Source organism: Apus apus, chromosome 13 (genome assembly GCF_020740795.1).
Source record: "Apus apus isolate bApuApu2 chromosome 13, bApuApu2.pri.cur, whole genome shotgun sequence".
In the NCBI taxonomy this organism is placed as follows: domain Eukaryota; kingdom Metazoa; phylum Chordata; class Aves; order Apodiformes; family Apodidae; genus Apus; species Apus apus.
Window position 1 is genome coordinate 1,143,963 of NC_067294.1, and position 17,263 is coordinate 1,161,225.

Here is a 17,263-nt window from a genome sequence, read left to right on the forward strand (position 1 = left end):
AAACTGACAACCCAAGTGATACCTGTATTTGTTTTACAAGAATTTATTTTGTTTGGTTCCAGCTCCCCAAATCACATTATTATGTGAGGTTTGTTACATCTATTAAAATTATTGATTCTAACCCCTGTACCTGGTGAGAACCCCAACTCCCAACAAGGTGGGATATATACTAGTTGGATGGTACCTCATGCAGGATCTGCTCAGATGTGCAGTACTGCTGGCAACTGCTGCTGTACCTGCCTCTGGGTCTTCCAGTATTTGGCCACCAGCAACATCAGCCTGGCTGTACCCAGCCTCTGCATCCCACCCTGTGGGACACCTGGAGCTATTCATCCCATGGGAGAGGGGACCACACCTGCAAGGACAAAGTGCATTTGGGTGATGTGATTGAGCCCCAACGATCCCTGAGCTTTAGGAGTGTCAGAGCTCTGAGGGAGGAGCTCTGTTATCCCACACTCTCCCTGGGCTCATATAATTTAAGAATTGTTTTCATTGGAAAAGACCTTTAGGATCATCCAGTTGAACCATTTACCCAGCACTGCCAAGACCACCACTAAACCATGTCCCTCAGTACCACATCTACATGGCATTTAAATCCCTCCAGGGATGGTGACTCTACCACTGCCCTGGGTGGCCTGTGCCAGGGCCTGACAACCCTCAAAGGGAAGAAATTGTTCCAAATATCCACTCTGAACCTTCCCTGGCACAACTAGAGCTATCTCAACTCTATCAGTTGTAGCTTAGCAGAAGAAACCAACCTCCACCTCACTCCAATCCGTTTCAGCACAGTCTCCCTGCAACTGGAAACCAGAAGCTCCAGACAGGAATGCTCCCCTCACCATCCCTCTCCCCACCCCCCTGCACCAGTGGGGAGCCCTTGGGATACAACATCCCACTGCGCTATCCATCCCAGACCTTCATTCCCAGCAAAGAAAAGCAGTTTGCTGATGTTTGTTAAAAAGGGAGACACCAACAAAAGGCAACCCTGGAAGACATCCCTCCAACCTGGGATTTTGAGCTTTTAATACGCCTTCAGGTCCAGACTTTTCAACCACAGCAGAACAGGCTGGGGGCTGAGAGATGGTAACTCTGACCAATTACAAAGTTATTAAGAGACCCACCATGGGCTCCACAGAGAAAGCTTTGCGTATGGACTTTAATTATTATACCACAGTCTTGCCAGAAAAACACAAAAGAGGATCTCAGGCAGCTCGGAGGATGCACATGGTTTGTGTAGGTGGAGAAAGCTAAGAGACTGTTACTTTGGGTAGGAAGTGGATTTTCTCTCTCCTGTAATCTTGTTAAATTACCCTGTTTTTAAATCAATGATTTATCTCTCTCTCTGCCTCCAAATCCCAAGGGGGAGGGGTTGTGTGTGGAACCAACCCTTCTCTAAACAGCAAGTGTGTGACAAGCAATACATTTTCACTTTCATTTAGCCTCACATTGCAAAGTTCACTCAGCAAACCAAAAGTGTGAAAGGAAACTACTGGGAAGGACTGGTTAAAAAGAAACCCTTGGCTGAAGGGAGATGGAAAACAGATTTCCCGGGTTAGGTTAAGTATCAGAAAATAATACATAATGTTAGACAGCTAAAAAAGGAAGTAGGAAAATATTTAGGGATTTGCATAACCACTTGCAGCCTAAGAAAAGCACAGAAAAACAGTTTCATTAGGAAAGGCCATTTCCAAGTGGTGGTGCCGGGAGGTGCCACGATCCTGGCTGGGAACCTCAGTGCCCATGGACAAGTGCTGAGGGCTCCCAGGCAGGTTCTCATGCACCATGCATGTCCTTTGAGTTTCAGGGAGTTTCCAGTCCCTTTGGCATCTGTGTAGGTCTAGAGGCTTCCATGGGGAGCCACCTCTCAGCAACAGCCACCAGAACAAAATCCAGCCCTGCACAGACCGGAGAGGCCACACTACCCCCACCCGCAGCAGGTGAGGGCTGGTGCACAGGGACTGACACCAACAGCCATGGATTTTCAAACAATTCCTTTCTCTTGCCATTCCCACAAGCCCCCCTGTGCTGCCACAAGCACCAGGTCTTCATTACTGCCCTGCAAGCCAACACCTCCCTCCTATGACCCAGACGCTTGGTGCAAGGTCCCACCAGCTGCGACAAGGAGCTGTGCACTGGGGTTCAGGAGGAGGCACTGCCATCCTGGACAGATGTCTTTAGCCCAGCTCACTCACTGCTTCTGCCCCAGCAGGGAAAACCCAGCCAGGCACCCCGAGCTCTTCCCCCTGCAGCCCACGTTGCCGCTGGTAGAGCCATGGCAGAACTTGCCTGGGAGGAACACAGAAGAGCCCCTTTCTGTTTCTGGATCCTGGGTGAGGTGGATGGAAGTCACCAGGCCTCCAGTTCCCATGGGAAGCCATAAATAACCTCCTAATAACCGTCACATCCTTCAGTGTGTGTGCTATTATGGGATGCTGTTGGGTTGGGGAGCATGTAGGGCTCCTTCCCCCAGGCTGCCCACCAGGCACTGCCAGGATGGTCCCACTGTGCCCCAGCCCTGGCACAGCACAGACACCACTTTGTGCCTCTGTCCCCACCACAGACGGGGCATTTGGGAAGGAAATCTTCCCACGTGGCCTCCACAACTGCGAGGGGAATAAAGCCAACTGCTCATTGAGACATGCCTGCTTCAAACCAATTAATATAAAGAGCTTATATTAAAGGATCTCACTTAGATGCAAATCCCCTCTTGTAAACAAACCTTGCAGGCCTTTGTCCCAGTCTCTAAGGCAAGTTCAAATCTGATTAGTCCCTCCACATGCTTTGAATTCCCCCCTATAGTGACCAGTGAATAAAATTGTAAATTCTTTTTGCTGAGATATATTAAACACTTACTGGATTTTGCCTAGAGGTGCCCTTTTCCGTGATAGTGAAGCTGGGACCTCTCTGAGTGAAAGACAAGTCATTTAATCAGTGCCTTTGCAGTGGTTGTTCTCCAGACCCCCACCCACGCTCTGCAGTTGGAGACCTCCAGCAGGGCACAGCACACATTGAATTTTATCTGCCACGTAGGCACCATTGTTGGCTGGTTTTGGCTGAGTGCCTAAGCCAGAGAGCACAGCACCAGGCACAGAGATCAGGGGATTAAAAAATGTGAGAATGAATTCACGAGAAGGGTGTTCAGCCACTTACTCTGAGCAGCAGATCTAGGAACCATCTGTGGGAGGAGTGCTTTGTTGAGATGAGCTGACCCGGGCAGGACAAGGACTGAGTATTGCTGCAGGAGCAACATCTACAGGTCAACTCCATGAACTCTGGAGAAGCAACTGGATGAGGAAACACCAACAAAATGGACCTGCAGGCTGCTCCTCCACATCTCAAGGAACCCTGAGGAAACTCTCCATGGCTCCTCTGAGTATGAGCTTTCACCCCTCCACTGACATCCACTTTCTTCTCTCAGATCATTAATTGGCTCCTCAGCCTCTCCAATTCCATTTAAAGACACAAGCCTGAAACCTCCTGAACTCATAGCAGAGCCTGGCAAAACCATCAAGCAACGTGTATCCCAGCCCTTCCCACCATCAGCCCTGAGCCACACTCTGCTCCCCACCACAGTGCAGAGGCTCCAGGTCACCTTGGTGGGCACGTGTCCATCATAAAGAGGGTTTGATCCTGGGTCTAAACCAGCCTGGCTGCTTTCCCTGACCTTGTACATCACTTTTTCTATACTGTCTATTTTTAGACACAGAAAAGCAGGAAAATGATAATATTGTGAGTGCTAACTGAATATTAATAAGTACATATATAATTTATTTGGGCTTCTTTCCTGTCTTTAGATGTAAAGCAAAGTCTCTAGATGGTACCTGGGATGTTCACCAAGAGGCGAGCGTGGTGCTTCGCTTTTCTTGCTCAGAGTCAGCCTTTGCTCAGCAGGAAAAGTCCCCTTCCAGTAACACAAATCTCCCAAACATGGACTGAATAATTTGGCCCTGCAGCAGAAGACAGTAAGAGATGTATTTCTGGAAGAAAAAGAAAAAAAAAAAAAAAAAAAGGAGAAGCTTTTCATTAAAGGTGTGCCCAGTTTCCCAGAAGGTTTCCAAAGATGACAATTCCATAGTTCCTGGAGGCAACACAACTGGAAGTTTTGGTTGTACATGAAATTCATCACAGTGACATTGTTGGCCTCCTGTATCTGAGTGCCAGGCAGGAGCTGCTGGAAGCACACAAGGAGCCTGCTGGGAAGAGGAGAGCAAGTGCTGGGAACACTGGTGATTTTGGCATGGAAAGCGTTACAGAAAACATGCCATAAACTTCCTCTGAGGCTTTAATTTCCCTCCCCCCAATCTTCCTTTGAGTTTGACCCCCTCCTCTCCTCATGTCCTTTGAACTTTTAAAGAGGCACTTTGAAGACATGTCATAAAGTGGTGCTTTTATTCATGATCTCCTCTTTGATGCTCCTGCTGCTGTGTGTGAAGTGCAGCCTCGCAGGATGCAGGAGAAGGGGAGCTGAAAGCTGAGACGGGAAGTAAAGGACAGGAAAGTGAAAGTGTGGCCCTGGTGTTGGTCAGTGACTCCCTGGGGACATGGGCAGCAGCTGTAGCTGTGCCCAATGCGTTGGCTTCTGAGCTACATGGAGCTGGTGTAACTACCCCCAGCCTGCTCCTCCCAGGGGACCACGGGTTGTCAGAGCCCAAGGGGAGAAGCGATGGGAATCACAGAATACCAGGCTGGAAAGGATCTCACTCATCATCTGGATCAACCTTTCTCAGCCAAAGCACAGTTCAGACAAGACAAGGACCCTGTCCAGCTGCATCTTAAAAGTGTCCAGTGTTGGGAAAGGAAGGAGGGGAACAGCAGGCTGGGAAGTCCTCCATCTGAAAGGTCATCTCCCCCACATTCCAAAGACATAAGATCTAGGAATATAATGCCAGAAGAAGCTGCCTACCCTGGGGAAGAAGGAGGGGTAAGCAGCCCACATTCAGGTCCTGCCCCTTCTCATGACTATCTGCCCACCTGGCCTCTCTACATCCAAAACCAAAGTGCAGACAATTCGTCCGGGTCAGTCAAGGCAACTGCCCAGCCCAAATCAGTCCTATTGCAATAACTTGTCTTCAGCAGGTGACAAGATCATTCTGAAGAGGACACATGGCTCTTTGGAAGCAGTTGCTAAATGCAGGATTTATTGTATTAATTCTATTCACTCGTCCTTCCATTTCAAATCTGTGTCGCTTGCATTTAAACAAATCCTGGTGCCCTCCTTCACAAGGTGATTTTGAATCACAGGGGAGGAAGAGGTGCCTGAAGTCCTGGAATTTGGGATCTATGGTCTGGGCAAAATCTTAAGTTTTAAAAAGATATTTAACTGCAATGGTTAGGGCAGAACAACTGAAAATAAATAAGTTTAAATAAACAAAACACATATTAGATTCACTAACGCAAGTAAATAGAAACATATTGCAGAGTGAAGTATCAGGAACTCTATCCCCTGAGCTCTAACTCAAGCCTCTGACATGGAGATATGTCCCAGCTCCAGCGTTTGAGCATTGTGATACTGAAATGCCATCTCCAGCTGCTCTAGAAATCCTTGTCACCAGCCTCTCCCTCCCTGCTCTTGAAGCCCCGAGGGTCCTCACGGGGGGTTTCTCCTACAGAAAACCCAGTCCCTGGCCACGAGCAGCCAGGCAGGATGGGGACAGGCAAACTCTTCCCATGAAGTCCCCGCTCCAACGTGTGAGGAAGAGACTTTTTCTTCTGAAGAGGGGTGGTTTAAACATGCCACTGACTATTTGCCACAACATAGCAACTGTGCCACGTGCCCTGGGATTGCCACATCATGTTCCTGGATCTGCCTGCCAGAGAGAGACAGAAAGAGCAGAGAAAGGATGACATGCAACCATATAATTCTGCACTTACAGTTACTTAAATATTGAATCAGTGCTAGAGGATTATATACATTTGATATTTCCTGGATCAAGCAGGCTATGTAATTCACCGTGATCAAAGCTTCAAGGATTTATTTTCTTAAAAAGAAAAAGGGAATAAAAAAACCCAAACCCACCTTCACAATAACTCTGCCAGCAAGAGCAGGTTTCGTTTCACCAGCTCACACTGTATCTCTCCCAGCATCGAGCTGTGTCTCTTCAAGACTCAGAAGTCGAAGTCATAATGTCACCCCCTGCTGCTGGACCCCCCCAGGACACAGAGAGCAAGAAATGAGAGAACGCAAGGAATAAAACCCAAGACAATTATCACCTTAATTTATGCAACATTCCATATCTGAACAACAGGTTTCTGAGCAGAACTAATCTCAAAGAGAAGGTCTCTGCTCAAGACCCAGATTTGTTGTGGTTCTGTACCACAAACTGTTGTATGGGCAATTTCAGGTGCTGATCCCATAAAAGTCTAACACTGCACATAAGCTAACAAATATCTGTAGGTATAAAAGTGGGACAACACTTGGAAAACCAAATTCAAGTCCAACCCACGGGAAGATGAAATTTCCCAAGCAGAAGGAAGCAGATGCAGAGCTCCCCACCAGCACCAGAAGTACATGGTTCAGAGCACCCTTCCCATATTGAAAAGATGGAAATAAAAAGCTGGGAGCTGCAACCCAGGCTTAGCTCAGGTGACTTTTTTCCCCTTCCTGAACTTCTCTCTCATCCAGAATTGGACATTTCCACAGCAAAGCTGTTTTCACAGCACAGGATCCGTGGCACGCGGCCACGGTCGGAGCCTCTCAACTTTATTTAACCTTTGTGTAGGGAATTGCAGTAACTCATGGCAGGAGAACCTCTTGGAGAGGGACAAACAGATGTTCAGCCCTTAGATAAGCTACAAGCAAGTCCATGGTGTTTATCAGCAGGGACATGGGGTTGGTTTTGGTTTTGTTCTTGCTAAAGGCTGACCAGTGGTAGGAGTTTTTTGGAAATAAGTGAAAATTATCCTGAAAACCACTTGAGGGGCTTTTGAAAGAATGTTTTTCCTCAGTTGCTCCTATTTACCTGCAATACCAATTTCTTTCTTTTTTTTTTTTCTTTTTTTTTTTTTTTTTAAATTACAGCCAAGTATCTGCTCCTGGGGCTGAGCACAGATGCAGCTGCAGCAGGAAATATTAGCCTGCTTCCAACCTGGGAATTTTGCACTTTAAACTTGAGATAAGGAGAAAACTCCATTTAAAAGACACATGTCCCCTAAGAAAAGATAAATATTTCCAGATGAGCCACCTCCCAGCTCTGGAGAAAACAATACTGCAAAAAAAATAGCAAGATCTAAAGAGTCAACTTAAACCCTGCATAAAGCACCCCAAAACTGCTTGCTTTTATATCAGTAACTGGCCAACATTTTATGTTGATAAAAAGTGAACTATTACATGATATTGCATTAACTGCAATCCACAAAGAGAAATTATTAGTCCAAACAAGTGCAGACACACAACCCTACAGATCTTGGAAGCTGTGAATAAAGGAATTGTAATTGTGAGTCAGCAACACAGTTAAGATTCAGGTTAATAAATTCTAAATAAAGATAAATAAATATATATATACACACACACTCAAAGGAGGATGAGATTCAGGAGGTGACAGCCCTTCTCTGTGCTTAGGGTTGTCTTCTTCAAGCCTTTGAAACAATGTCCTGGCCCTTGGTGGTGCCATGTGTTACCAACACCCAAGCAAAGCAATCCTGTCCTGACCAAATGATCTTATGGAGAACAAGCAAGACCTGACAAAGCAACCATTGCTCTTCTTGGTGGAACCAGGCAATGTGGGAAGCACCACCAGCCTGGTTCCTCCCACAGCAGCTGCCTTCACACACACAGGCTGGAGGAAAGAAGCCAAAGAGAAAAATTTTCAGCATTAAACGAAAAACGAGTATTTTGTGAAGGGCACTTTGTGCAACTAAACCCACAGCAGATTTTTTTCAAGACACGATTAAACATCTAAAGCTGCAAATGTAAAAGCTGGCACCACCAAGAAACCCAGCACCCAGCCTGACTGCACCTCAGCCACCCAAACATCATCCAAAACTCAAGCCCTGAGGTTTTCTCCTTCTTGAGCCCTGTTCTCCCACCCATAGGGGACATCTCCCCCAGGCTGCCCCTGGAGCTTCCCATGGTTGTTCACCAAGAGAAGGCCAGGAGAGGAGAGGGCTTGTGGCTGCCCTCCCCTGCCAAACCCTCTCTTCAGCAAACTATGTCAAATTCAAATGCTTTGCTCTCAGCTGAAGGTCACTACTGTCTCCTCAGCCTGCCCTGGGCAAGCCCAGAGGTATTTACCTGGTGAAAAGGCAGGGAGGTTTTGGAGCTGGAGGCAGTTAGAGGAAAAACAGGCTGTAAAAGAGAACGTGTGCGTGAGTGTGCATCTAAAACAGTGAAGGAAGGAGGAAAGAATTAAAAAACCAAAACATCAGACATTTCCCTCAAAGGGCAAGATTTCTAGCCCTGCCTTCCCCACTCCTGGTCAAGCCCTTGTTGGTTCTCCTGGTACAAACTACAGCATTGACCAGAGGTAAAGGTCTCGGGTGACATTTGCAGAGCGCATTGACACTGAAAGTCCAAATTCCCCTTTACAGAGGCAAAGTCTGACAAAAGCATCGTGGAAATGGGTTCCGATGGACAAAAAAGTGTCTCCCTGGCACACGCACAAGCCCACACAAACTTTCCAGCCTGCCCTCCAAGTGTGAGCACTGGAGTTTCCATTAAGCATCTGAAAGCCCAGAAAGCATCCGGAGAAAAAGTAAACTCATGCTTAGATTGAGCACGACTTCTCTGGGATTTCTGCAGAATTGTTACAAGTAGTTTAGCAACAGGAGGGAGGATTACCTTGGAGATCTGAGTCTCTCTTCTGACTGCCATACAGGTAGGAATATGCATTTAGCCATCAGAGTATGCATCTCAAATCATTGTTGGGAAGATCAGTCAGCGAAGACTTCATACAGCAGCAGGTTGGAAGCACCCCTAGATCTGGAGTCACATCAAGCTTTGAAAACTTTGGCCCAAATCTGGTCCAGGATGCTTGACTCCCCAGCATGACCACACCACCAGGATGGGCTCCTGGGAGCCTCAGGAAGGAGACACATCTAGACATGTCTTGGAACAGGTTGCCCATGGAAGTTGTGGATATGGAAGTTGTGCCCCTGGAAGTGTTCAAGGACAGGTTGAATGGGGCTTGGAGAAACCAGGTCTAGGAACTGGAAGGTCTTCAAGGTCCATTCCAACCCAAACAAATCTAAACATGACATGGAGGTTGCATCATGGCCATCATTCCTGTGTTGTACAGACCATCACTTCTCTGTCCCGATGGCCTGGCTGTGAAAGCCACAGCATTCCCTGCAGAGGGAAGTTACGTTAGAAGACTAATTAATGTATTTTGGCTGTCTTTTAACAAAGCTCCACAGCTAGAAGCAGGCAGGGAGCCAACAACACAGGACCGCTCCGTTCTCCCTCGGACACATTTGAGGAATCCCTTGCTGAAGATCCAGTTGTCCTGCACCACTCTTTTTTTTCCCCAAAACTGAACTAATCAATGTCTGGCTGCTGGTTATCATGGAGGGAGGAGGAGAACCACGCTCAGAAAAGCTGTTGTACATCAGCAGACACTCTGGCCATGCAGCTCCACCACCTATCTCCCCGCAGGACGAGCGGCTGCCACAGAGAGCAGTTTTAAGTGAAGTTTTTGCATTCTTGACTTAAGCCCATTTTTCTGGTTTTCATGCAAACATCGACAACTCTCAAAAGGGAGCATTCAGCCCAGACCTTCCCATTCAGACAAAATACAGTACCTCTCCAGATGGGGTTAGGCTCCTGCTTGGCAGAGGGATGAATCCAATGGATTTCTTCTGCCTCTTCACCTCCCCGTTCCCTCCATCAGCTGCTGCAGCCTTTCTCACGAGTGCGGGGCAGAAACACCTCTCCTAATTGCAGAGGAATATGTGCTTGCACCTCATCCATGTACAGACACACACACACAGGTGTGTGTCCAGGACCAAAGACAACAGGAATGTAAATATGGTTTACATCTAATTATGGAAAGCACTTTGGCAGGAGGCAGCTAGAGGCACAAAGAGCTACTGTTGAGGTTCCTCAAGCCGTGGCCTCCACTCAGCACACAATTGACAATATTTAGACAGTACGGGCTAGTTCCTTCCTTTGCAAGGTAACTTCCTCCACCTGGCAGCCCTTGGGCAGGCTATAAAATGACCTTATGTTTAAGGACAGTGTCAAATAAAACAAGCAAAGGCGCCTGCTCGCTCTCCCTGGCTCTCCACCATTGTTCCACCATTCTCCTCTGCTTTGGCTGCCAGGCACAGGCAGATTCTCTGGTTGAGCAGAACTGAAAAGCTGGAGCAGCAGATGCCTGGCAGGCAGCAGGGTGGGCAACCCCCCCATGTGACACACACTGGCTGCACCACACATCAGGAAGAAAGCGGGAAAAAATGAGGGTGTGCAAATTCAAACTTATCAGTCCCAAAGGAATTTTGTTCTGGGATCTGCCCCTGCTGTCTCTCCCGCTTCCAGCCTTCCCCAGGCAAACCCTCTCCCACGAGGTGCCTGGCTGCCCTCCTGCCCCTCGGCCACACAGAAATCCCACCTGCTCCCCGTGACCTTCGTTTCCAGACCACAAGGCACGTTGGCTTCTGAAAGTCTGGCTCTACAGCCAAATAAAAAGCTTTTCATTGACACCCAAAGGTACATGCAGCAAGTCAAAAGCCTTACTTCATGTTTCACAGCACTGCCACCTGAATAAATTCATGTTAAGTGCCACTTTTCCATTTGTGGATTCTGAAGTGTTGGGAGGTCTGGATGCCATAGCCAGGTACCAAGAGGTGATACATCACCCACAGCAGGAGCCTGGGGGAGCTGCTCTGACCTGCTGCAGCCACCAGCACTGTACAGCTCGGCAGAGCATGGACACTGGGACAGTGCTGCCTCAGACATACGGTCAGCAGCAGGTTGGCTGCTCACAGGAAGGACAGGGAGCAGCTTGGTATGCCATAAAGCAAAGGTGGGACTTGACCATGGCATGGCCCAGTGGAAAAAAATTGCTAATATAAAATGTTTCCTAACCCACCCACCTTCCTGCTCCCCTTCGGAGCAGAACAGCTCCATTATACCACAGGGCTTCCTGGAGCCAGGGCCAGCCCGGGGAAAGGAGCCCAACCACCAGCCCTCAGTGCATGGGCTGGGGTTCCTGCACTGTTGGCAGATGCAGAGGGGATCCTGCCCACCTTTAGCCACGATTTGCCTTAGAGTTGCAGACACTCACCTTTAATCATTCCTGTGCCTGTGGGTGCAAATGCCAGGCCAATAGATAAAAGCACTCACCTGACACAGCAACACCACCAGCAGAAACCTGGAGAAAGCAAGTGGCACAGGATTGTTGGCTCTGCCTAAATTAAATTTTCCAGACATTTTTAATCACATACAATGACAGCCTAGGCATGTCAGAGCATCACTGGCTGCCAATCCAGAGGACAAAGGTGTTCCATGTGCACAGCTACAAGATCTGTAGCACTGTCCACAGTGGGAACACAGAACATCCTACCAAACACACAAAATACCAGCAAGCTCAGCATCTTTCAGAAAGAAGGTTTAAAATCCAGATCACAATCACTCCAAAAGCAAGAGGCACTGAATAATCCTCCTTCCTCCCATTCAGGGTATGACAGGTTTGCCACTGCCCTTGGGAGCTCCCAACAAAACACAGAAGGTTTAAGTGTATCCCACGGATGCAAGGAACTTCTCCAAGGAATCCAGCAGACTGCAAAGGCTGCAGGACACTGTCCTGCTTCTTCACACATCCCAACCTGCACAGTAATGCAGGGACAGGAGCACTAGGTGGCAAAAAAAGCCAACAAGTCCCTATTAGAGCATGAACCCATCTATAGACTTTCAGGTGGTTTAATACCAACCAAGCTGGGATCAGCCCACACACCCAGCAGCAGACAGGGGTTAAACCCCAAATTGTTACTGAATAAATGTCACAAACAGCATCTTGCTGGATTTTTCTGCACCGTTTCCTTCCTGGCAGTGGCAGTGTGATCAGAAAAAAAAAAAGAGCCTGGAATTGGTCTGTATTCCAGATGAGAAACACCTGCAAGGGGAGACCAGCAGAACTTTTGTGTGTTTCCTGGGCAATTAGCTGGACAATGCTGCACTCTTAGAGGTAAAATTCTCCCAGCCTCTTCTATCACTTCATAAATTAAATGAGTATTTTTGGAAAGGAAGGAAAAATCAATAAATACCTCTAGATAAATAAGAGCAAAAGGCTCCCTCAGAGGTAGCTTCGATTCCTGCCTTGTGAACATTTCCTGGACAAGACCTCCTCATTTCTAGCTGAGTTTTCTCAAACTGATAGGGGGAAGACACACAACCCTCAAAATTTAAAATTTATAAACAAGACTATAATTTTTCCAGTATTAAAATTAATAGAAGAGAAGGGTGGGATTAGACCCATGTATTAACTGTGTGACTTGTTCCCAGAAAACAAACAAGGACAGTCACATTAGTGTTGGAACCACTACTGCCAACTATGAAAGCTTTGTGTTTGCCATACACATTGATTAGAAGAGCTCTTTATTTGAACTAATAAAGCAGTAAATGAGCTGAAATTGTCTTTATTTTTAATATTATAAATGGAATAAACGATGAGTACATCTGTTCCAAGCCTCTTCTCCAAAACATGTTATGCCTGAAAAGCCTGAAAAATGCTCTTTGCTATTCCAACATTTCAAGTTAATGATTTTCTGCAAAGCATCACCTGCAAAACATCCATCAGTGCCCACATGGTTTAATCCTCACGCTGCGTTTCATTCGCTTTCTGAACTAAAGCACATTATGTGGGGAGGAGAAACAGGCATTAGCCTGCAAGTCCGTTGTGGGCACCACAGCCCTCCCACCTTGCAGACATTCCTCAGCAGGCTGGCACAGCTCAGACGTCTCTGACCCCACTTTTATCAGCCCAGCACCCTCCTACCAAGCCCAGGAGGGCTGTCACATCTCCAGCCCAGGTGACCCTCCCACAGCCCACATCCCATCAGCACCTTGGCTCCAAATTTCCAAGTTGACCAGTCCCAACTAATTCTTTTGGCCAAGTCTGCAGCACAATATTGGGAAGAAGCCAGAGGACCAGACACACTGCTCTGTTTTAACCACAAAACTACTTTTCCTCTCCCATTATCACTATTTTTTTTTTTTTTTAATCATGCCATGTAGGTCTATGAGCCTCCTCCAGCAGGACGAGCTGCTGGTTCTCTTGAACAGGAATATGCACACAAATTGCTCTTATTTTAAAAAGATTTCCACCAAACAGCTAAAGACAGTCCATACAAACCCCTGCAATACTGCCACAGTATTTCTCTGGTGACCCCAGGAGCTGTGATGACTGAGCACGTTAAGGCAAATACAAGGTGGAGTTTATTATTTATCTAAAGAGAGAGGTATTTCTACAAAGCTTCACCACTTGGGCAGAGCTAATGAGGTTCAAAGCACATCTACTCTGCCCAGAAGCAGTGGCCTTGCTCTGCATTACAAGGTGGGCTGTTTCTCTGACCACTGATGTCCATTCCCCAGCCGGGCACTGCAGCAGCATGTTCATAACAAAACCCTCCTGGGATGAAAGAAGCCCCACTGGAGAATGCCCACACTCACTTGTATTTAAAACCAGGAGGACAGAGATGCTGCAGGAACACTGGCCAGAGAGCAATGCTGCCTGGGTGTGGGGGGTTTCCCTCAGGTCCCTCATGGCACAGTGGCAAGATGGGTTTTATGCCACACATTATTTATTCCACTACCCAAGTATTCCATGGACCTGGCTATTTTGCTGTCAGCAGAGAGATTATCTAGAAATGAAAAATCCCAGGTACACCTGCAGTTCTGTGACTTGGTGACCAGAGCAGAGCACCAGGAGCTGCACAGCCACAGTGACAACCCCAGCACCCAAGAGCTTCCATAGGAGAAAAACTGAGACTTTAAAGATTTAGGATCCTCACATCTGGATTCTGTCACTGTAGCAGGGCAAAACAAAGCTCTGATCCGACCTTCTTTGGTCAAGTGTGGAGCAGAAGCTGAACGTGCAGCCGCAGATGAACATGCACATGGCAGCTTGGCGTGTCGTTGGTTTCTGTAACTACAGCCCACGAAGAGAAGGGGAGGAGCAGAGATTTCAACCTGAAAACTAAGGCCCCAGCACACCAGCCTCACAGACACGCTGGTCACTGGAAAGATGTCAGAACAGTTTCCTTGGCTGGAGCTGAAAAGGAGTGACTTTGTCTTGAAGCTGTGTATAAATCCCAGCTCCAGAAAAGCTTAAGAGACTCAAGGCGACCATTCAACCAGCAGAACAAGTCTGCAGGGCAGGGGTGTCGGCTCCAGGGAGATGGACCAGCCTGGTTTTGGGGGCGAAAATACTCTTCCATGAGCCAACCCACATTTACTCATGACTGCAGCTCTCCTGTTCCCAGATCCCAGGTTGACCATGGTCTAAGAGCTGCTTCAGCTAAACAATTACTTAATTTTTTTTCAGAAAATTTCCCAGGGAAGAGGGGAAAGACACCACAAGGAACCTCCCGCTCCCTTCCGATAGCGACTTTTAAAGAGCAAAATGACCTTGACTTCAGGAGAATGTGCTTATGTAGCAAGAATGTTAGACTTCTTTAAAGGATCTCTTTTCAAACAATTACAATACACACCCTCACCATATGCAAGTAGGCAAGTCAAAAATCTCTGCTTTGCATCACACACAGCACTTTTAAATGACATCTCCTTTTTCCGGGGTGGAAAATCACAGTCAGCATTTGTATATAAATATTATTACACAGCTTGAATGTACAAGCCAGGAAACAGAGCGTGCTGCATGACAACGTGCTAAAAATTCCTTGCTGCATTTTTTTTACGTGAAGAAACCAGTGCTGTTGCTGCAGCAGTTCCATTGTCACCCACTGCCTGTGCTCACAGCCACCAGCAGGTCACCCAGCCACAGAACCAACACCGTGTCCCAAACCCAAAGCACAACAGCACACAGGGAATCACCTCCTCCTCTTGTGATACTGATGCACTGCTCTCCTGAAAATGACAGGTTCATTTAGCCTCTGCATACGTGAAATCCCAGGCTATTGTCACACCCTGACTACACATAGGCCTGTGAGCAGCAACATTTCAGTTCAGAGTGTGGGCATGGCCTCCGAAAAGAAACACATGAAGAGACCAACTTGGAGTGCATTCTCTTTATAATACTATTACTTGTCTTTAAAATCTTACTTTATTTTAATAATAAACGTAGGTTTTATCAGACAGATTTACAACCACAACAAGCCTCTGCCACAGCCCACATGTGGCTGTCATGCCTGACAAGACCAGGACTTGATGGTGTTTTGGGCTGAGCTCAAGCTCAGGGTCAGTTCCCCATGCACTAACTTGAGCCTGCCTGAGATGGATGAGATCCTAATTTCTCCTGGGAGATTTTAACTTGCTATTCTAGGGTTAGATAGACAGCCTTTTAATAGTCCAGGGCTTTTCCCTTTCCAAGGAACAAGAAACTGAAATCTCCAGCCTCCAGTTCACCAAATCCTAATTCCCCCCTCAAATAGTGAACTCCCTCCTTTAGTGCTAAAAATACACCAAGCTGGCCCAAACATCCATAAATAGTGGCTTGTTTTCTGACAGCCACACACTTCCATGTGCCCACAATGTGCTGCTTGCCTTTGAAAACAAAAAACACTTCCACTGGAGATACACTCTGTTCCATTAAATGAGTCTATCCAAACCCTAGGGCATGAAAGCCTTAAATGGGGATAAACCATGTCCAGAACACGTCTACCCCAAATACCCCACTGCTGAAACTTTCAACACTTTTGGGGATACTGCAGCATTCACACAGAATAATTTCAGTTTGTAAGCACTGAGATTATAATCTAGAGTAATAAAGAAACTCCATCACTAGCACAGACACATCACAGGAGTTAGCAGGGAGTGCAAAGCAGGACAGGCTCTGGTTAAGTTGTCCTTAAACAATTTTACTGGACAAGACAGAAGCCAAATTAGCAGCTCTGACAGGTCATTTCTGGCTCAATAAGCAAGACTGGGACACAAAGAGGACATGTGGCATTCCCCTAAAATCTATTTTTCTTAGAAAAAAAATAGCTCAGTGCTAAGGTCCTGGTGGGATGTAGGGAACAGGAGCAATGGTAGAAGGTGGTGGTTTATCTTTGGCCTCTGGTTTTACAGCTCCACCAACATCACTATAAACTGCTGAAGGGAACAGCAGAACCTTTCTCACATCCTTTGGAGCTTCCTCAGAGCCCCTCAGCCAAGCCCATGGGGGCTGGACACGGCCCCTGTCAAACAGCTCCAGGATCTTATCCATAGGGGAGATGCACAGAATTTTATTATCCATATCACTGAATGTGTCTAGAGACAACAGACAAGGATGAGGACTCCCCCTCCAGCTGCACAGCTCCTGTCAGGGATATCAACCACCAGACTGACTGCCAGAATTCAACATTCCCAAAATTCTGGGGGGAAAAAATTTGTGCTGATTATGAAAATTCAGGGTCATTTCCAGACTGTAACTGCTCCATTTCTAATGGCTCTGATAAATAAGACAAGTTCTGAGGTGAAATATTAAGTCTTATCCAACACGTACTTTGATGAAAAGGAATTCACCAAACCAATTAACAAGCAGATCAAGATCTCCACAAATAGCTGCTCCCCTCTACCATTGATCCTTCCTGAGAATGTTGGACATAACACAATAGACTTGGGAAGTGTTAGACTACATTAGATGGCCAGAGACTTCCCTTCTAAGTTGAAAAGTGGGCGCTTAGATTCGACTGAAACATAAATCTCACCGTTCCCATAACTCTGGGCCAATAAGCCCTCTCTTAGTTTTACATGTTCCATTTCCCAAACATCTTCTGTTTGTCCCACAGATAAGAAAAGCTCCCACACCACATTCAGTAACCAAAATGTTGCTGGAGACGTGCACAAGGACTTGAATATTTTTCCTCGGAGGAACTCGCCCGTCACATCCCATTACATGTGAAACTGGGGCTATTTTTGCCCATGTGCATCACCCAGCATTTGTCCTCACGGGCTCTTGCCTGCCAGGATGATGACTAACTTTCTCCCTTCGCGTGCTCCCTCCACCCCTGAGAACATTCACATCCATCTGGAGTTTCTCACAACAAAATATTTTCAAGCTAACCAAAACACCGTAAAAACAGGATCCGCAAACTTCACCAGCTTGTCCCCGTGTCCCCCCGAGTCTCGATGGCACCAGCATCCCTGCCCCGGGCTAGAGCCCTGGACCTG